Raw genomic sequence first — 19,630 nt, forward strand, 5'->3', positions numbered from 1 at the left:
GATGACACAGTATTATATGTTCATGCAAAAACCAAAAGTGAAGCCGCTGCAATACTCTCTGGTGCTATGGTGCCAGTATCTCACTGGCTCCATGACGCTTGTCTACATCTTAATACAAAAAAAACAGTTTGTATGTTTTTTTCCCGGCAGCCAGCAGAGGCCGAACAACCATTTGTGTTAGTCAATGGAGAGAGACTGGATGTGGTGGAACAATTTAAATATCTTGGAGTAGTTTTTGATTCTAATCTAAATTTTAAGCAACATGTGAAAAAAGTATTGCATGTGATTAAATTTAATCTGTCAAACTTCAAGCATATAAGACCCTTTCTGACCACAGAATCAGCTAAGGCTTATATGCACGCCATGATATTTAGTCATATCACCTACTGTTATACCACTTGGTCTCACACTTCAGAGGCCATTTTGAAGCCACTAAAGTCCCTCTTTAAGAGAACACTGAAAACTCTGGACAAAAAGCCATTACACTACCATTATTGTAACATTCTAAGTAAGTATAATATTTTGGATTTCAAAAGTTATCAAATTTTTATGGATGCTTGCCTTATTTTTAAAGTTGTAAATGGACTTGCTCCTCCTCCCTTAATGGATTTTATAGGTAAAAAACCTAGTGATCGGCCAAATACCTCGACCAGAGGAGACTGTAACGTACAGCGGCGTAGGACAAAATTTGGTCAAATGGTGGGGTCAATCAGAGGCTCACAAACCTGGAACACACTGCCAGCCCATGTCAGGAACTGTGGCACGTATTCAGCCTTTAAAACAGCTCTGAAACACTGGCTGAAAACCAACCAAGCATGCTCACACTAGGTTTTTTTTTTTTTCTTGGGGCCTCTTAAACTCTGTGAGATTTGTCTATTGTTGTCTATTGTTATGATGTAATGTCTGTATTGTTTTTTTGTTTTCTTGTGTTGGGACTACGTGTTATCTGTCCTTTCCTGCCTTAGGACTACGGATGTAAATTAGCTTTGTGCTAACTCCGGCATATTTACATTGAAGCTTTTGCCGATGTGTTGATGAATATGCATTGTCCTAATTTAAATAAATAAATAAATAAAATAAATAAATAAAATAAATGATATGTCATTTAAAAAAGGTAAGAACTAGGTTTTGACATTTCATTTTAAACAATAAGCTTTATACTTTTTAAAATGCATTTTTCTTATTTTTATTTATATCTTATAACTTTAATTATGTTTTTTTTACTTTTTGTATTGAATGTACACTGAGAGCAAGTAACCACCGGAATCAAATGACTTGTTTGTGAAGACTTGTTGAAAAAAATGATTCAGATTGCAATTCTCCTTTCCTTTCCTGAACAACTCCAGTTTTTATGAGCTACTATCCTGCAAGTTTTAGTTTTTCCCAGGTACAACACACTTTATTCAAATGAAGAGGTTCTCCAACAACTTGTTGTCATCTTCTGCACCTGCCTGTTAATGAGACATTGATTTGGGTCAGGTGTGTCACAGCAGGGAAACACTAAAGCCTGCAGGATAGTAGCTCACAAGGACTGGAGTTGGAGACCCCTGATCTATGTATTCATATCATCACATGACAATGTATATTTCAGTCAGTAGCACTATTTCAAACAGCTAGTGTGGTGAAAAATTGTTATTCTTCTGTCCACCAGGTGACAGCAGTAAGTGTTTACCTCCAATGCCAAACGGTGTTTCCGGTCTTCTCCCAATGTCCGCCATTTCTTTGTGGCTGGTTCCTGTACAGGTCCACTGGACTCCTGACCCACAACTAGGGAAGGAACAACCTCTCTGATAATACACAAACAGTACATATGATTCAAAAATCATTTCTGAAAACTGGTTAACATATAATATATAACTCTAAGACTGTATTAAATGATGAGTTACTGTATTTGAACATTAAGCTACATAGAGTCTATTCAGAGACAATTAACATTTGGGTAACACTGTGCACAGAAGTTTACCTGATAGCCTGCATGCTGTCAATGAATCTCTGGATGATTCCTGAGATGTAGTCAGAATCTATGTTTCTTTTCTGCAGCTGATTGTACCACATGTCCACATGTGGCATTATTTTGTGAAAGAGGGCCAGGAAAAAACAAAAATCATCATCCTGAAGCATTCTCATGTAGCCGCCAGCCTCTCTCTTTGTAAGACTGTCAAATTCAGGTCTGTTCCGGATGGTCTCAAAACACCTCTCCAGATCAGCCTTGTGTTCATACACTGTGTTAACAGCACGACTCTTGAAGTTCCAACGTGTTGCTGATACACTTGGAAGGCGATGCGCGACCACCTCATCAAGCACTGCCGTTCTCTTGCTTGACTTGGAAAAAAAAGAAGGAAATCCCCCAATGTCAGAAAAAAGTGACTGATCTGGGGAATGTGAGATGTTGCTTGTTGCATTACTAAGTTTAACTGGTGGGCATAACAGTGAACATAGTAAGCGTTTCCATAGATGTCCTGGATCTTTTGCTGAACTCCTGCAGTGGCCCCCCTCATCACTGAAGCCCCATCATAGGCCTGGGCGATCAGCTTCTTTTCTTGTCCCTCAGGAAGGATGATGCGCAGCCTTTCTAATAAGGCACTGGCGATTGTGTCCGAGCTGGCATTGGAGAGCTTAATAAACTAAAAAAAAACGCTCCTGGACATTGTGGCTTCTGTCAATGTATCTTAGAACCAGGACTAACTGACAGTGTGTGGAAATGTCAGTTGTTTCATCAGCTTGGATGGCTAAAAAATCAGCTGTTTTGACTTCATCAATGATTTTTTTCTTTCAGAACTGCCAGCTTACAGTCGAGTAACTCGTTTTGCACGGTCTTTGAGGTGCCTCTAAAAACAGTTGCATTTTCAAGATGGTCCTTCAAGTCCCGGTCAATGGACGCCATTAAGTCAACTAAACCTCTGAAAATTCCAGGGTTTTCAGAAGTGTCCCTTTCATCATGCCCCCGCAATGCAAGTTCAAAAGCACCACAAAACTTAATGCAGTCTATGAGTTTCGATAAAATATGACGATTCTTATCACCTCTTCGTTGTGCTTTCTTACCGCAATGCGGTGTCCGTCGTCCAACTGCGTTGCTATGCTAATCTTTCCTAGCACAGCTAGCTTGATGCAGTTTTTCATATGAACTCTTGATCGTTCATGCTTCTTGATGCGTTTGGAGAGGAGTTTCAAGTCGGTTTGTCCTGACTGTGTCCATGTTAAATCACATCTGTCACTTTTAAAAAGAATGCAGGGAAAACAGAAAAGTGCATTGGCGAGTCCACAGCCTGTAAGCCACGACTTCCGCTCGAACCAACTCCTGCAAAAACTCTGGTTGTAAACTTTGCCTTTCTCCTTGGTCTGCTGGTTGATGTTAAGGTCGGGCTTGTCGGGTCCCAATTCCTTAACACAGATTTTCTCCTCCATTGTCCTTCTTGCAAAGGGGGAAATAAATAAGGATCTCACCGAATTTGGTGGAAGTTGCTCCTCGCTCGTTAAACTCGCCATCTCTCCGCAAACTGACCGCACCACACAAGCTTCTCTCTCGTTCCCTCTCTCTGTCGCTCTCGTTTTTTCTTTTTTTTTTTACATCTTAAATATCGCGGCATTTCCTGCTGAGGGGCAATATTTTTATCGCCCCAAGACGAGAAGTTTCAGCGACACTGATTGGTCATATATTTATTAATTTGTCCTAGTTACACTACATGATTGGCTATGTGGGTGCACTGCTAGGGCAGTCAGACCAGAGCCCCACGACAGTAACGTCTGTGTAAATTCATTATCAAATGAACGTCAGCAGGTGGCATATGTAGCTGATACATTTTATATTGCATGTAAGCATATACTAGTGGGTAAAACCAACATTTATGAACATAAAATGAAGATATTATGAAAAATAAATTTTACATTCTCCCCATTTTATCAGGGGGGGCGGCGCCCCAGCGCCCTCTATTGGCCGGCCGCCACTGGTTAGTAGCAAGCCTGGTTGCTTAGTAACCGATCGCGGTGTTAAGTGAATGAGAACACATAAGCGCGAAGCAGTTGCGTGTGGCAAAACTGGAGTTAAAACATGTTTTTGTTGCACTTTGCAGATACAAATAAAAGAGTCTAAAAATTAAATAGTAGTGGAGGACATCCCTTTTGTACCACGCTACACACTGCATGATGTTGCCTTGCTTTAACACGGCAATATTTATCCCAAAAAGTCTTCAAGAGAGAAGTACATCTTTGAAACTCTACCTCTTCATCATTTTAAGCTTCTGTTCACATTTACAGTTTACTCAACAATGGTTTGATACGACCATGATCATTACAGTACAATTCTATGATTCCTACATTGCAGAACTACTGTGTGGAGTAACGCAGTACAAATACTTCATAAGATTACTTCAGTAAAAATTTGGGGGATCTATACAGTATGGATACCAATGACAGGCGTTACGGGCGTTACCATAGCAACACCTCAATCAACTGACTTTTGACAAGTGAATGAGAGAAACTTGCTGTTTGAAGCCAACATACAATAGTTTTAATACTTAAGCATATTTTATATATATATATATATATATATATATATATATATATATATATATATATATATATATATATGTGAAAAAAGAAAAAAAGAAAAAGAAAAAAGAAAAAAAGACTCCAAGAGGTTTGAAACCCGGCTTTTGAAGGAAACATGTGAAACTATCCAGACATCAAAACAAAGCAAGGAGACACAAAGAACGTGTTTTTCACTTGTGAGAGTATTTTAGGTATGAAGGAGGAAACAATCATCCAGCACTGCCATTTTGGAGGAACTCAGGATCCATTTGGAGCCACAAGGAGTCACACAATACCTGCAACGACACAAAGCTGCCTATAAGTCTATAAGTTTTGCATTTGGGTCATTCCAGCATATGGTAGCTGTCACAACTGGGATCTTCCAAGTCCTACATGTCTTGCTGGATGGACACAGTTATTAGGTTTCCACAAACTCTGCAGTCATTAAATGAGACCAAACCCTTCTGCAGTAACTGGATTTCCCAGAGTGATAGCAGCAAATGATTGGATCCATATGCATCCTGTACACAAGGATACAAGAGCCTGTCACATTCATTCATGTTTTATTTCTTTTTTTTATTTCCTGTTTTATTTGCAGATGTTTTATTATATGCCCAGTTTTCTTTTCTTTGCATTCTAATGTCTTTATACCATCTTACTTTATCCACTGTTAGGTTTACCAACAGCACTAACTTTTTTCATCAATTTGCTCTCATATAGTGTTTTTTTTGTTGTTGTTGTTGTTGTTGTAGGCAGATTTCCTTGTAGGAAATCTTTTTGATGAATAAGCCAGAATGATGAGTTGGAGCCACTTTTCCAGGCTAATACCCCTTCAGGAGTTTCTGCTGCACTGTTTTCCCTATGTGGCAGGTTAAAATCACAGAAATCTTGGTTGTACAGAAACTCAGAATAAAATACTTATACTGTGGTAGAATTGGCCTACCAATCATAGTTGAAACAAGGAAAAGTAAAAATCAACATTTATATAAAACTTTGTCTGGAAGAAGAAATGAGATGCATATCAAACTGTGATCAACTGATTCAAAATTTTGTTTTAGAATCAACTTGTGAATTAAAAAATTGTCACATGATCACAACAGAGGGTCAAAACAAATGAATTATTTGTCATGAGCCTTTCCTGATTGTGTAGTTGTCTAATAAATGGTCCTCCTTACGGTTACAGTGGTTCCATTCATCTTGATGACAGCTAAGTACAGCGTCTTTGCTCTGCTGACTTGCTGAGGAGGAGCGCAGAAGAAGAATGTAGATTTCAACAACAAGAAGGGTGAGATAATGGTTCAGATGCCTACATTTTATGTTATGTCGTCTTTTCTAGAACAAATTCCAAGACAAGTTTAATCTGTTTGAGAGCTAAAGGAACTGGATTCAGGTCTTCTGCCAGGAAGGAGTTCCTGCAGGACTGGTTACTGCTGTGTATGAAAGAAGTAAACACACACATCCTTAAAAGAAAGCAGAATAACCCGCTTCTGCACACTGCAACGATCAGCGACAAACCAAAGAGAAATCTCTAAATATAACGCCAAAGTTGATCATTTAGCAACACTGTCAGCTGACCACTGAAGTATGCATCTGTGTGAGTGGTATTTGAAATGGAACTGGGATTAAATACATTCATCTCTTATAATTAATTAAGTAATAATCTCTCCAAGTACCGCCATTTGAAAACCACGTAGACGGACATGAAGCCAGACCAGAGAGAGAGAGAGCGATAATTAAGGTAGACAGAGATTCTGTTTTAATGACGGAGAGATCTCTCTCATCTTTCATACTTTTGCTCTTTTCTGCTTTACTTTCCTTTTTCTGAAGATGTTTCTTGCTTGCGTGAAGGGTAACCTTGGTTGTACACATGTTTCATTGGCTTTCTGATTTTAAAACAATCAGAGAAAAGCCTACAATCCAATGAAAATCCAGATGACCCAGCTTGCCACCAGCACTTTAACGCACCGTGTAGGTCTGAAGCTGTGAGGCTCCTCGATGGTGTGAAAACTGATGGTGTGTGTGTGAACGCAGTTTCTCAGCACGTACTCGCCTGCTCGTACATGCATTTAACAATTTGTATGCATAGAAAGTTTAGTTGAACACAAAACTGTTTGATTTATGAGGCAAAGGTAAATTTAGGTGTGAAATATTAATGTTTGTGCATTTGTCCCACATGGGACATGTTTGGATATTCCAACATGATAAAGATCTAAAACATAAAGCCGACCTACAGCAGAATAAAGTGAAGGTTCCCTCCCAGTCTCCTGACCTCCACATCACTGAGCCAACGTGGGGAGATCTCAAGCATGGAGTTCATATAAGGCAGCCTAAGATGTTACAGGAACTGGAGGCCGTTTGCCGAGAAGAATGCAGCTTCACCATCAGAGGAAATAAAGACCTTACTCCACAACTACCACAAAAAACTCCAAGCTGTCATTGATGTTAAACGGGGAAATGCATGTATTAATTGTGTTATGTTTGAAAAAGCTGAAAAGTTGTGGTTGGCAGCCCAGAAAGATGTGAAAACTGGCCAGCAGCTGTCGAGTGTGTCAGTGTTGATACATCTTGTTCAGTCAGTTTAGTGACTGGTGTGTAAAACATTCAGGCAGATGGTCTGAAATACTTCTGTCCCAGATCATTAACATTTCAGCCATGGGACACATGTTGGAAAGTCTAATGCACGTCCTGTTTCACCAGAAACGGATGAATATGTCAATAACTAGTAAAAAGTTGTTGACCAAGTGTTAACAGTCAGAACGAAGGGGAAATTTAAAATCTCCACAAATGAAAAACTGCACAGCATTAAGAGCAAAGCCAGCCACAAAGTCTTGTAAAATATCTTTGCTTAATTGTTGTGACTGATGGATCACAGCACCCTGTAAAGGAGAAATGAGCTGAAGTAGAAAAGCAGAGGGGAATTTCTGACCAGAGAAAAGCAAGTCCACCACCTCTGCCAAAGGACCGAGGTGTGCTACAGATGGTCTGAAAGTGCTGCAGACAGATGTGGTCTGCAGGTCCAGCTGAGAGGAAAAGGATTTCTAATCACAAAAGCTGTTCAGTCTGGACACTCGTCTTCACGTTGCTGATGAGCAAAAACCTTTTTCCATTTTGAAAATCCTGCAAGCTGGAGTGTGTAAGTAGTGAATGTTCAATCTGCTCCTCAGGTTTACGTGCTTTAGTGAAAGCATCTCCAGCGCTGCGCCGTCGTCATGTTCAACAAGCTGCAGCTGTGAGCAGCACAACAAGCCAAGCTGGAGATTCATTCCTTCACCTTCTTCATGTGAGTCACATTGTCACACAAGAGTTCAGCATTTTAGCAGAAAACTCTTCCAGATTGTCCTTGTAGGCAGAGGGTTTATTGTCCCACTTTGGTCTCCATAGTACCAACATGACCTGGTTTAACCAGCACAGCCTACCTGAGTCCTGCTGCTGACCATGTCCTTCCCTTTATGAGCACAGTGTAGCATCTTCTGATGGAAACTTCCAGCAGGATGATGCACCATGTCACAAAGCTCACATCATCTCCACCATGACGATGAGTTCACTGTCCTCCAACGGCCTCTACAGTCACATGATCCTTATATGACAGAGCAGCCTCGCGATGTGGTGGAACGGGAAATTCTCATCGTGGTGTGATGCTTCACGTCATTATGGAGCAAAATCTCTGAGGAATTTTTAAAACATGTTTTTCAATCGATCACATAAAAATAAGGCATTACTGATGGATAAAAGGGGGGGGTCTAACCTGAAACTAGAAGGGGGACCTCATAAAGTAGTCCTTTCCTTCTTTTGAGTCATTAGGTGTAACAACATGTTTTGACCAGCAGAGGGAGACAAATGTCCATTCTCCTGATGTTTTCTTCAGGTCCAGCACAGCAGCAGTCAAGAAAAAAACAAAAATATTCTTTGTCACTAAAAATGTGACAAATCTATGATAAATATAGTCATTCATACTTTTTTTTTTTTTATCATTTAATATATTTAAGTTTTAAGCTACAAAGACCTGCCTTCTTCACTGAAAACTATATTCTCTCAAAAGTAACATCCTGTAAACAAAAGTACATTGATACAAATATTAAATATTTGGGGTGAAAAGATTGAAGACCTTTTCATAAGCTTTTTATGATTTTCATCTTGGCTCATTTTTCAAGGTTTTATCTTTCTGCTTAGTTCTTAAATACTAAAATCATTCTGCTGAAATACTTGCCATAAACTACTATATAGTATTTCATTAAAGTTCTAAACAGCTATTGAACAGCTAAAATCTAATTTAATCAAGTAGCATTCATGATGATGGTTGAGGTAACAGATAATGCTGATGATGAGGCTGGTGATCACATTGAGACAGTTTGTGATGAGGATTTTTATCCTGGTGATGATGAAGCTGTGATGAAGAGTCCTGGTAAAGTTTATCAGGATGTGGTATCCTGCCAGCTCAATGATCCACCTGAAGATAAAGGTAAATTCTCTCACGCCTCTCAGGGATCATTTGTTTCGCTTCTTGAAGACAAAACATATTTTTTTGTTATTTTTTTGGACTCAGGAAAAAAAGTCAGTTTTCTCGATTTTAAAGAAATAAAAAAAGGCAAGTTGTGTGTTTTACCGTTTTAATTTTCCTCGTCATCTGCTTGATTTTTAAAAAATATTTGGAAAATGTGGATAATACCTGAACTCAAGGAGCACAGCGTCAGTGTGGGGTGTTGCATTCATGTTTCTTAGAAAGCGTACGTGCACGGTGGGTTTGCAGAGCTGCACATCGTGGTGAACGTTGTGTACTCACACAGACCTGCAGTGTGTGTTGCAGCCGGTGCAGCAGGTCCTTGTAATGGAGGAGGAAGAGCTCCTTGATCACATTTCTGTTGAACACAGTCTCTGGTTGACATCAATCATCTTCCCAAGTAGCCAATCGTACGCTGAGGAGAAAAAAATAATAGTTAGCATTTGGCGAAGTGATGCTTTTACCCGTTCATCTTTGTTTTAATCACAACAGTCCTGCAACCTCTCAGCTGTAGGCGTGAACCATTCGTGCACCAACAGCCACATGGTAAAGCTTTTATTTTCTACACAGCTTTTCTACTTCAGGGTTGGAGGGAAGCTGGAGCCTATCCCAGTTAGCATTGCAGAACCAACACAGAGAGACAAACGACCACTCCCTCCTAGGGAGAGTTAGTGAACCATTAACCTAACCTGTGTGTCTTTGGACGAGGATGAAGCTTAAGAACCTGGAGAGAACCCACACATACACAAGGAGAACATGCAAACTCCACACTGAAAAGCTGCTGTTCAAACCTCTCCACAGCCGAGGCTTGACCCAGTAGGCGCGTTTCATCTCATGTACGATTCGATAATTAAACAATAATCTCAGTTTTCTTGCAACTTTTTTCCCATTGAGGGTTATTTTGTCACTGCGTAGCTCCTTTATACCACTTTTTACTCCATTCAGTATCCATTAAATCAAGCAACCAAACAAATTTTATCTCCACTTTCATTTTTGTCAAACTATAAATAAATCCAACATTATTTTATAATATCTTTAAATGTTTCCCTGGAATGTTCAGGAAAAATGTGTTAGTGATAGCTAGGAACAACACGGTCCTCTAACCTGAGCTGGAACGTAGCTGCTGTCCCATGTTTCTTGCTGTGTGTTGTTTACTATTTGCTGTCTGGACACTTTATATGATCCTCGAACCATTCTCAGGGCTTAAAAGTATTCCAACACCGTGCCAGATTTCTGCTGAGTTCTTATGCCGAAAAAAATGTACCACTGAATAAGAATTTAGTAATATGGATACTTATGTTAGTCCTTATGCACTCAGCCAGAGGCTCAATGCTGACGGCGAAGATCTGGAGGGAGAGCGGTCACCCTGTTTTACCCCTTGTTTTATCTGGAAAAGCCATTCGGTCTCTGGCATTTCATTCTTGACACATTCCCACAATCAGATGGATGATTTTCTTATGAAAGACAATTTTTTCCAGAGTGCATCCAACGTAAACACCAGCATGTGTTTAGTTTGTATAGTGTAAGCAGTAATAGTAAGCATACGGCATACATTATCACTAAGAAATCTAATTAATAACTAATCCAGTTTGATAGGTTTATAATATGAGGTAAGATCCTAAAGCCAATTTATACTTGTAAATATTTGATCAGTATTCCAGAGAGAGTTTGGTCTATATAATGAGCATTGTTTTGGCTCTTTCCCCTCTTTTATTATAGTTGTTATGATTGTATTTTTTCAGGTGTCTGTCCATTTTCCTCTCTGGAGCACGTCATTGTACACTGTGACAAAGTGGGTAGGCATCACCATTTGTCACTGCTGCTTTTCCTGATTTTTAGGCTCTTTTTAGGGTCTTACCCAAGTGATGAAGGGAGGATTGAACCAAGTATGAGGAGAGGTAAGAGTTCTATTGTGTTGAGAAATTATTTAATAATTCTGTTTTTTTGGATATGTATTGTGCCTGGTGTTAGTGGATGGGGAAACTGTTTGGAGGGTTATCTAGGGTTACTGAGGAAGAATGATTTTATGTCTGTTTAGTGTGCTTACATGGAAAATGATAGGTGCCGGGGATGGCCATTTTGGGTTTAGGCTGCGAGGGTATTTAAGGCCGGTTTCAATTGCAGGTATGTTTGGTCAGTAAAGATAATTGTTGACTTATATTATTCTTCCTTTGTGATTTAGTAGTTGTTTTGGTTACAACATGCGCCATTGTTTAATAAATGCTCATTTTGTTGGAGGACCTCTGCCTACTGCCATCGGTTAACCACTCTGGCCACGCCACCTACAACATACACTTAATAAAATACATAGATATAACCATCTTCTGCAGGGATTTGACCTAATTTTCCCTTTTACTTTTTATGATTTCTGTAAAGGAGGTGTGTTTGATCAGGCTGCCATTTTCAGTGTCCATCACTTGAACTTTAAGTTATCTAAATATTTTATTAATGTCTCTTTATCTACACTATGTGTATTAGGGATTATAAAGGTTTTGGTAATAGTTCCTAAAACATGACAACATGCCACCATCTTTAAAAGTTTAACCTCAATTTTGCCTATTCCACAAGGTTTATCTTTCCTTGCTTGCAGTATTTTTTCCACACTGTTCTGTGAGTTTTAAATTTAAATGTACACTCATTTGAACATAGACGGATGTAATCTTTACATGGAGGGGGAGTAGCCTTTTATGTACAAAACAATATTCCAGTTAAAGTTAGAAGAGATCCGGCCATACTAGGGGTGAAGTAATATGATTGGTGATTCTTACCTAATCCAGCAACCAAAGAAGCATCTTTGGAGATTTTGAGCAGAAAGGTTGACAAACCCTTAAAGCTGTAACACTGCTTCTGGGCTTGGGTTATTTTCCTTTTTGTGGTCAGAAGTATATCGGGTCAACCATTGGGTCGAGATTGGATGTGTTTTTTGAACGTTTGTCTCACATCCTCTTATGATGGAGTTAAAGTCGAGGCCAATCCAGACTGTCGGGAGAGCAATGCAGCAGGATTTCCCCCATAGACCGCATATGAAAAATGGACGGAGCGTTCGACGGATAATCTGAATACAGGGAGCGCAGCTGGTGCACTGGGTTGTGGCCATGCTGCCACTAGGTGGCAGTCTGGGGATCCTGGCCCTCCATTGGTGTGGGCTGCGCCCTCTACCTGTGGGGGCGGGGGGCTCCTTTCGGGTTCTTAGGGTCCTGGCGCCCACGCTCTATCTGACCTGGGTGGCCGGTGCCCGGTGGGGCCGACCCCTGCCGGCCTGGGCCTCCTGGGGCCTGTTCCCCCTGACTGTGGGGGTCTCTGACTAAGGCCCTCCTTCGCCAACTCCTGGGTGGGTGCATGGCTGGCTCTGGAGTGGTGAGGTTGGGGTCTGTGCTTGGGGGTGACTGCCGGTTTCTCCTGGCCTGCCTTTTACCTATGGGTGGGCAGGGTCACGTTGGCATGATCACTCTTCTCTGAACACGTTCCACTCTGAATGTTCAGCATGTGTCACAGTCACTGAGTCATCCAGCAACTTTATTCATTAGCAGCAGGTAGCTTTCTTTGTGTCTTTCTGATTTAACTTGCTAGTTACTGGTGCTCCTGACACTTAATGATTTTGTTCTCCGCAGGGACCATGAATCTAGAGTTGGCTTGTGTGAGTGTGTATAAATATATATATATATATATATATTTATATATATATATTTATATATATATATATATAAATATATATATATGTATATATATATATATATATATATATATATATATATATATATATATATATATATATATATATATATATAAATATATATATATAAATATATATATATATATATAAATATATATATATATATATAAATATATATATATATATATATATATATATATATATATATATATATATATATATATATATATATAGTGTGTGTGTGTGTGTGTGTGTATGTATAAATAATATGTATATGTGTGTGTAGCTACATATCCAATTATCCAAAACAAATAGAAAAATAAAATGAGAACCCACTAAATCAAAGGGATCATTATATTTATAAAGCTCCCCTTGGCAAAGTAAATTTGCTCTGCAGGACACAGAACCCAGACCATCATTCTGCTTGTTAAAATGCTGGACAAGACACACAAAAAAGAAATCCAAACTGCGATTAAATACTTTTTTTTTTTCATTTTTGTAATTTATTGTTTTCTTTTTTTTTTTTAAGTTTGTTAATGTACATGGAAGTGTCTCCAAGTACCACATTTAAAAATCGAAGCTCTAGAAAGAAAAAAAAAATTAAAAAGGTGCACAATTCCTGAACAGAAGACAATGAATAAGCATGCTGTAAAAGAAAACACAATGATTATTACAGAGTCTGTCAGAAAGAAGCACCAGCTGTGTAACTGGTTGCTATGGTAATCCGAGCACATTCTATTCTTTGTGTGGGAGGGGCTTAAACATCAAGGCAAAGGTGTCTTAATGACATCATATGACATCGTAGGATATTATAAAAGCCGGAACTGAAAGTTTGCCTTTCATTCCGTTCTTATCTCCGGATCTGAGTTCACGTTGAGTTTATTGCGAACACATTGAGAGCATTTCAGTAAGAGAATTATTTTCACATTGTGATACGAACATCCAGTTTTTTAGCGAATTTTGACCAACACTGAAAGAACAACTAGCAAAATGAGTCAAATCGAAACCTCTTCAGGTAAACTTTGGAGTGACATCGTAGAAGAAGAAATCATGGATGATTTCTGTGAAGGGATTGTTATCTACCCTTACCAAAGCAACAACGAGGAGAGGAGCGACGTTTCCTCCATCGAGCTGCAAACTGCAACTCCTGAGCCAAAAAGCACCTCGCTTACAAGCTGGGAGTCCCAGGATTTTGCGAACTTAGATGCACTTCTTGACGGCGATGTCTTTGACGGACCGTGGGAAGAAGTTACATCGAGGAAAAAACGTCGCAGAAATAAGAAGAGACTAGAATCCACTTTGGCAAACAACATTCCTGAAGTAATCCAAGAACTTATGGAAGGAAGAGAAACGTGTTGTGACAACTTGTTTGTTTCAGACAAGTCTTTGTTGCAAAGTGGAGAATCAAAACCTGAAAGTCTCTCTGAACTGGAACAAGACCATGAAAAACCATCAATCCCAGAGCCAACTGAGGTCTCTGAAACGCCAGTGAAAGGAACAACAAAGAAACAACGGCGTAAAACGAGCAAAATGAGTCAAGTTGAAACCTGTTCAGGTAAACTTGGAAGCAACATCATCGAAGAAATCATGGATGATTTCTGTGAAGGGATTGTTATCGACCCTTCCCAAAGCAGCAACGAGGAGAGGAGTGACGTTTCCTCCATCGAGCTGCAAACCGCAACTCCTGAGCCAGAAAGCACCTCGCTTACAAGCTGGCAATCCCAGGACTTTGCGAGAATAGTCACACTTCTTGACGGTGATGTCTTTGACGGCAATGTCTCTGACGGGCCGTGGGAAGAAGTTACATCGAAGAAAAAACGTCGCAGAAATAAGAAGAGACTAGAATCCACTTTGGCAAACAACGTTTCTGAAGTAATCCAAGAACTTAAGGAAGGAAGAGAAACGTGTTGTGACAACTTGTTTGTTTCAGACAAGTCTTTGTTGCAAAGTGAAGAATCCAAACCTGAAAGTCTCTCTGAACTGGAACAAGACCATGAAACAACATCGATCCCAGAGCCAACTGAGGTCTCTGAAACGCCAGCTAAAGGAACAACAAAGAAACAACGGCGCAGAAATAAGAAGCGCCTAGAATCCTCTTCAGAAAACAAGACATCTGAAGTAATCCAAGAACTTAAGGACACGCTTTCAAACATTTCATCACCTATGGAGACACAACCAGAAAGTCTGACTGAATTAATGGACAAAAATGAAAGAGAATCGATTCCAGAACCAAAGGACGTCTCAGAGACGCCAGTTAAAGAAACATCAAAGAAACGACGGCGCAAAAATAAGAAGCGGCCACAATCCAACGTGGAAAACGACGACCCTAAAGGTTGTCAAGAAATTTTGGACGCTGTGGAACTTCTTTTTGATGAACTTGGTTCAGAAAATGGTTTTTCATCACTTGCAGAGACCGCACCCGAACGGCTTTCTGAATTAGTGCATGAAAATGAAACTCTATCAGTCCAAGAACCAAACGTGTCTCTGATGACAGTCACAGAAATCACATCAAAGAGACGACGGCAGAAAAATACGAAGAAACCAGAATCCACTGTAACAAACTACGACCCTAAATTCATTCAGGAGATTTTACAAAGAGTGGATCTCTTCTTTGAGCAACTTGGTTCAGGAGAGTCTGTACCAGAAAGTTTTTCTGAATTAGTGGACGGAAATGAAATAGAATCACTTCCAGAACCAAAGGAGGTTTCAGAAACACCAGTTAAAGAAACCTCAAAGAGACGACGGCGCAGAAATAAGAAGCACCCAGAATCCATTTCAGAGAACAAGACACCTGAAGTAATCCCAGAGCTTGTAAAAGTTAAGGACACGTTTTCTGATAACGTGTTCATTTCAGAAAACATTTCCTCATTTGGAGAGATACAACCAGAAAGTCCAGCTGAAAAGAATGAAAGAGAATCGGTTCCAGAACCGAAGGAGGTCTCAGAAACGCCAGCTCAAGAAACATCAAAGAAACGACGGCGCAGAAATAAGAAGAGACCCCAGTCCAGCGTGGAAAACAACGTCCAGGAGCTCATAGAAGGCAGCGACGACCTTCTGGAGAACTTGTTCGTTTCAGAGAACAGCTCTTCACAAAGTGAAGAGACAGAACCTGAGAGACTCTCTGAGTCAGTGGACGACAGTGAAATAGAATTGGTCTCAGAACCAAAGGAAGTTTTTGAAACACCCGAATCCACTGTGCTAAACATGGCTGAGGGAATCCGAGAGATTGCCCAAGGTAAGCACAGCTTTTCTGACAACTTGCTTGTTTCAGAGAATCATTTATCACAAGGTGGAGATACAGAATCAGAATGTTTCACTGAGTTGGAACACGACAAAGAACTAAAATGGGTTCCAGAACCGAAGGAGGTCTCAGAAACGCCAGCTAAAGAAACATCAAAGAAACGACGGCGCAGAAATAAGAAGAGACCCCAGTCCAGCGTGGAAAACAACGTCCAGGAGCTCATAGAAGGCAGCGACGACCTTCTGGAGAACTTGTTCGTTTCAGAGAACAGCTCTTCACAAAGTGAAGAGTCAGAACCTGAGAGACTCTCTGAGTTCGTTTCTGAAACTGCAGTAAAAGAAGCTGCTATGAAGAAACAGCCGAGTGAAAATGAGGCAGATATAAAACTAGATCTACCTAAAGTCAGCCAACTTGAGGTAATTCTGGAACTTCCTGTCCTGCAGGAAAGCGTTCCCTCAGAAAACTGGTCTTTTACAGAAAACTTGGGTCAACTGATTGTTGAGCCAGAACCAGATGCGCTCTTTAAAGTGTCTGGAGAGGACCAGATAGGAATGGTCTCAGAAACATTAGAGATCTCTGAATCACTAGAAGACCAAGTTTCACACAGCCAACCTGAACCTGACCAGGAACCAGAATATCTCCCACCAAAGATTTATTTAGCAGAAGATTTTTATGAAGAAAGAAGGAAATCCAGACCAGAGAAGCCTTCAGCATGGAGGCGTTTCAAGAAGTCCATAACGCCAGCCCATCTACGGCAGTACAAAAGTAAGACAGACACCCAAAAGTCCAGCATCATCTCAGATACCCTGTCTCCTGCCAAAGATCTTCCAGATAACTGTTTAGAAGAGGTCTCTGAAGAAACAGAGACTCCTGAAAAGAAAATTTATTTAGCAGAAGATTTCTATGAAGAAAGAAGGAAATCCAGACCAGAGAAGCCTTCAGCATGGAGGCGTTTCAAGAAATCCATCACGCCAGCACATCTACGGCAGTACAAAAGTAAGATGGACACCAAACAAACCAGCACCATCTCAGATACCCCGTGTCCTGCCAAAGAGGTCTGAAGATACAAAGACTCCTGAAAAGAAAATATATTTAGCAGATTTCTATGAAGAAAGAAGAAAAATGCAGACCAGAGGATTCATCCAACACGCTTTCATATGATATATAACTGATAACTTGCAAAAAATGTCCACATTTACAATATTTTACACTCAAAACGTTGTCTTCAGCTTCATACATCAGATAGTTCTGGTTTGAAAAAGTTTCAACACATACAAATCGTTAAATACGTGTACACAAATCGCCTAGTACACACAGACGACCTGCATTCACACACAGGATCAGTTTACAAGTCATGAAGGGGTTTTGAGACGCCTTCAACAAGTCCAGGAGCTTCATACCTTCATACGTACACGGTGCGTTTAGGTGCTGGTGGAAAGCTGGGTCATCTGGGTTTTCATCAGATTCTCTTTACAGATTCATCAGATTACTTTACTGTTTCAAAGTAAGAAAGACACAGGCTGAATAGTTCGTCCTTCATGACAGGCAGGTATGAAGACAGACTAGAGAGAGAAAGACAAACGAGAGAGACGGAGATTCTGATTGGAAGAAGGAGAGATCTTCTCGTCTTTCATGCTTTTTCTCTGTTCTGCTTGTTTTTCTTTCCTGCTTTTTCTGTAGTTCTTTCTTGCTTGCATGAAGGGTGAACTATTCAGCCTGTGTCTTTCTTGCTTTAAAGCAATCTGAGAAGAGAATCCCATGGAAACCCAGATGACCCAGCTTTCCAGCAGCACTTTAACGCACCGTGTAGGTCTGAAGATGTGAGGCTCCTGGACTCATTGAAGACTTCTCAAAACCGCTTGATGGCGTGTGAACTGATGGTGTGCGTGAAGGCAGTTTCTCAGTGCGTACTCGCCGCTTTGTATTCATGTATTTAAAGATTTGTATGTGTAGAAACTTGTTTCAAACATGAAACTGTTTGATTCATGAGGTGAAGATAAATTTGTGTGAAATATTCATGTGCATTTTTGTAATTTATTCAGATGAAAGTGTTAATAATTTCTAGATATTTGTGTTTGCATTTGAACACACATTTGCAAATACGCACAAAATTGACACAAAAATATAAATAAAATCTAATTAAATATGATATACTTGTGTAAAGCTGCTGAATTTACATCACATGTGATTTCCAGAGCATGTTCTTCCAAATGTTTATAGTTGAAACATTTATGTCATCATTTTGGGATCATTTAAACAACATATTTAACATCTGGATTGTGTTTGTATTTAATAAAATGATTCTTTAGATTGAGAGAACTTTAGTTCTACCTCCCAAAAACATCAGTAATTCTGCAGATATCCAGAAAGTTCAGTATAAACAATATAAATGTGATTTATTACAGTGAAACGTCAACACACCTAATTAGAAATATTAACCTAATTTTTTAAAAGAAGAATAAAGTTTATAAATGAATTAGGGGTTTTTACCAGGGCTGTCATAATTAAACCAATAATGTAGAGATACATCTGGTAAATTAGCACCTTCATTTTGTAACAACAGAAGTTACCATATGCTGTATTAAAATGGGACCCCTTAGTACCAACATGACCTGGTTTAACCCCCACATCCTACCTGAGTGTTGCTGCTGACCATGTCCATCTATTAATGAGCACAGTGTAGCATCTTCTGATGGAAACTTCCAGCAGGATGATGCACCATGTCACAAAGCTCACATCATCTCCACCATGACGATAAAACCATTTTATATCTGATGAAATGTATGCTGTGTGTGTGTGTGTGTGTGTGTGTGTGTGTGTGTGTAGTGGAACTATGTTGAGAACAATTCCTCCCCATAAAAATACTGTGTATGGATTAAAAATCCAAATTTTGTGGCGTGTGTTTGCAGGAAATCTGCAGCCCGTGTCGCCATGGCGATGGCTGTTCTCCATATTAATTCCCTTCATGCTGACAGTGCGAGCGCTGAGGAGACGCAGCCTGGACCGATCGGGGGCCCTCGGAGGTGAGCGCCTCTGCTCGTATTTTACCAGCTGCTGTGTAATAAACTCTAATGCATCTTTTAAGTTGTGTTTTTTAGTTTTTAGTTCATTTTGATTTTGGTTCATCAGCTTTTTTCAAAAGTTCTTCTTAAGTAACTAATAATCTGAGGTGCAGATCACATTGATGTGATCAGATACAGAGAGTTTTAATTTAACATCCAGGGTTTTGACAGAGTGGCGCCTCTTCTCTTCTAAACCATCTTTGGCTTCAAGCAGACGTGCAGATTGTTTTTACATTTTATGCACCTTTTTGTTTCTGCCTTAAACGGGTGGATACCATGTGAAACTGATTGTTTTGTCCTTAAACACTGTAGTTAGACATGCTGAAAAAAACACACTGGTCAGATACCAGAAGGTTTGTTGAGGGCGGTTTGCTGCAGAAGTTTATATATTGTAATAAAAATCAGCGATCTGGGAGTAATCTGATTACTGACGTAATCTGATCTGACTTACACTTCTGAAATACAGTGTTGGAAAGATCGTTGTCTACATTTTCCAGTCCATTATTGGCTTCATTTCTGACCCGCATGGTGACATCACTTCCTGCTATTTTCAAAGCGTTTAGTGATTATTGAACATGGCGGCGTCCACGGTCTTAGTGTTAGCTGCGAATGTGAGAAGCAATAAGCTG

This window comes from Telmatherina bonti, assembly GCF_933228915.1.
Source record: "Telmatherina bonti genome assembly, chromosome: 23".
Taxonomy (NCBI): domain Eukaryota; kingdom Metazoa; phylum Chordata; class Actinopteri; order Atheriniformes; family Telmatherinidae; genus Telmatherina; species Telmatherina bonti.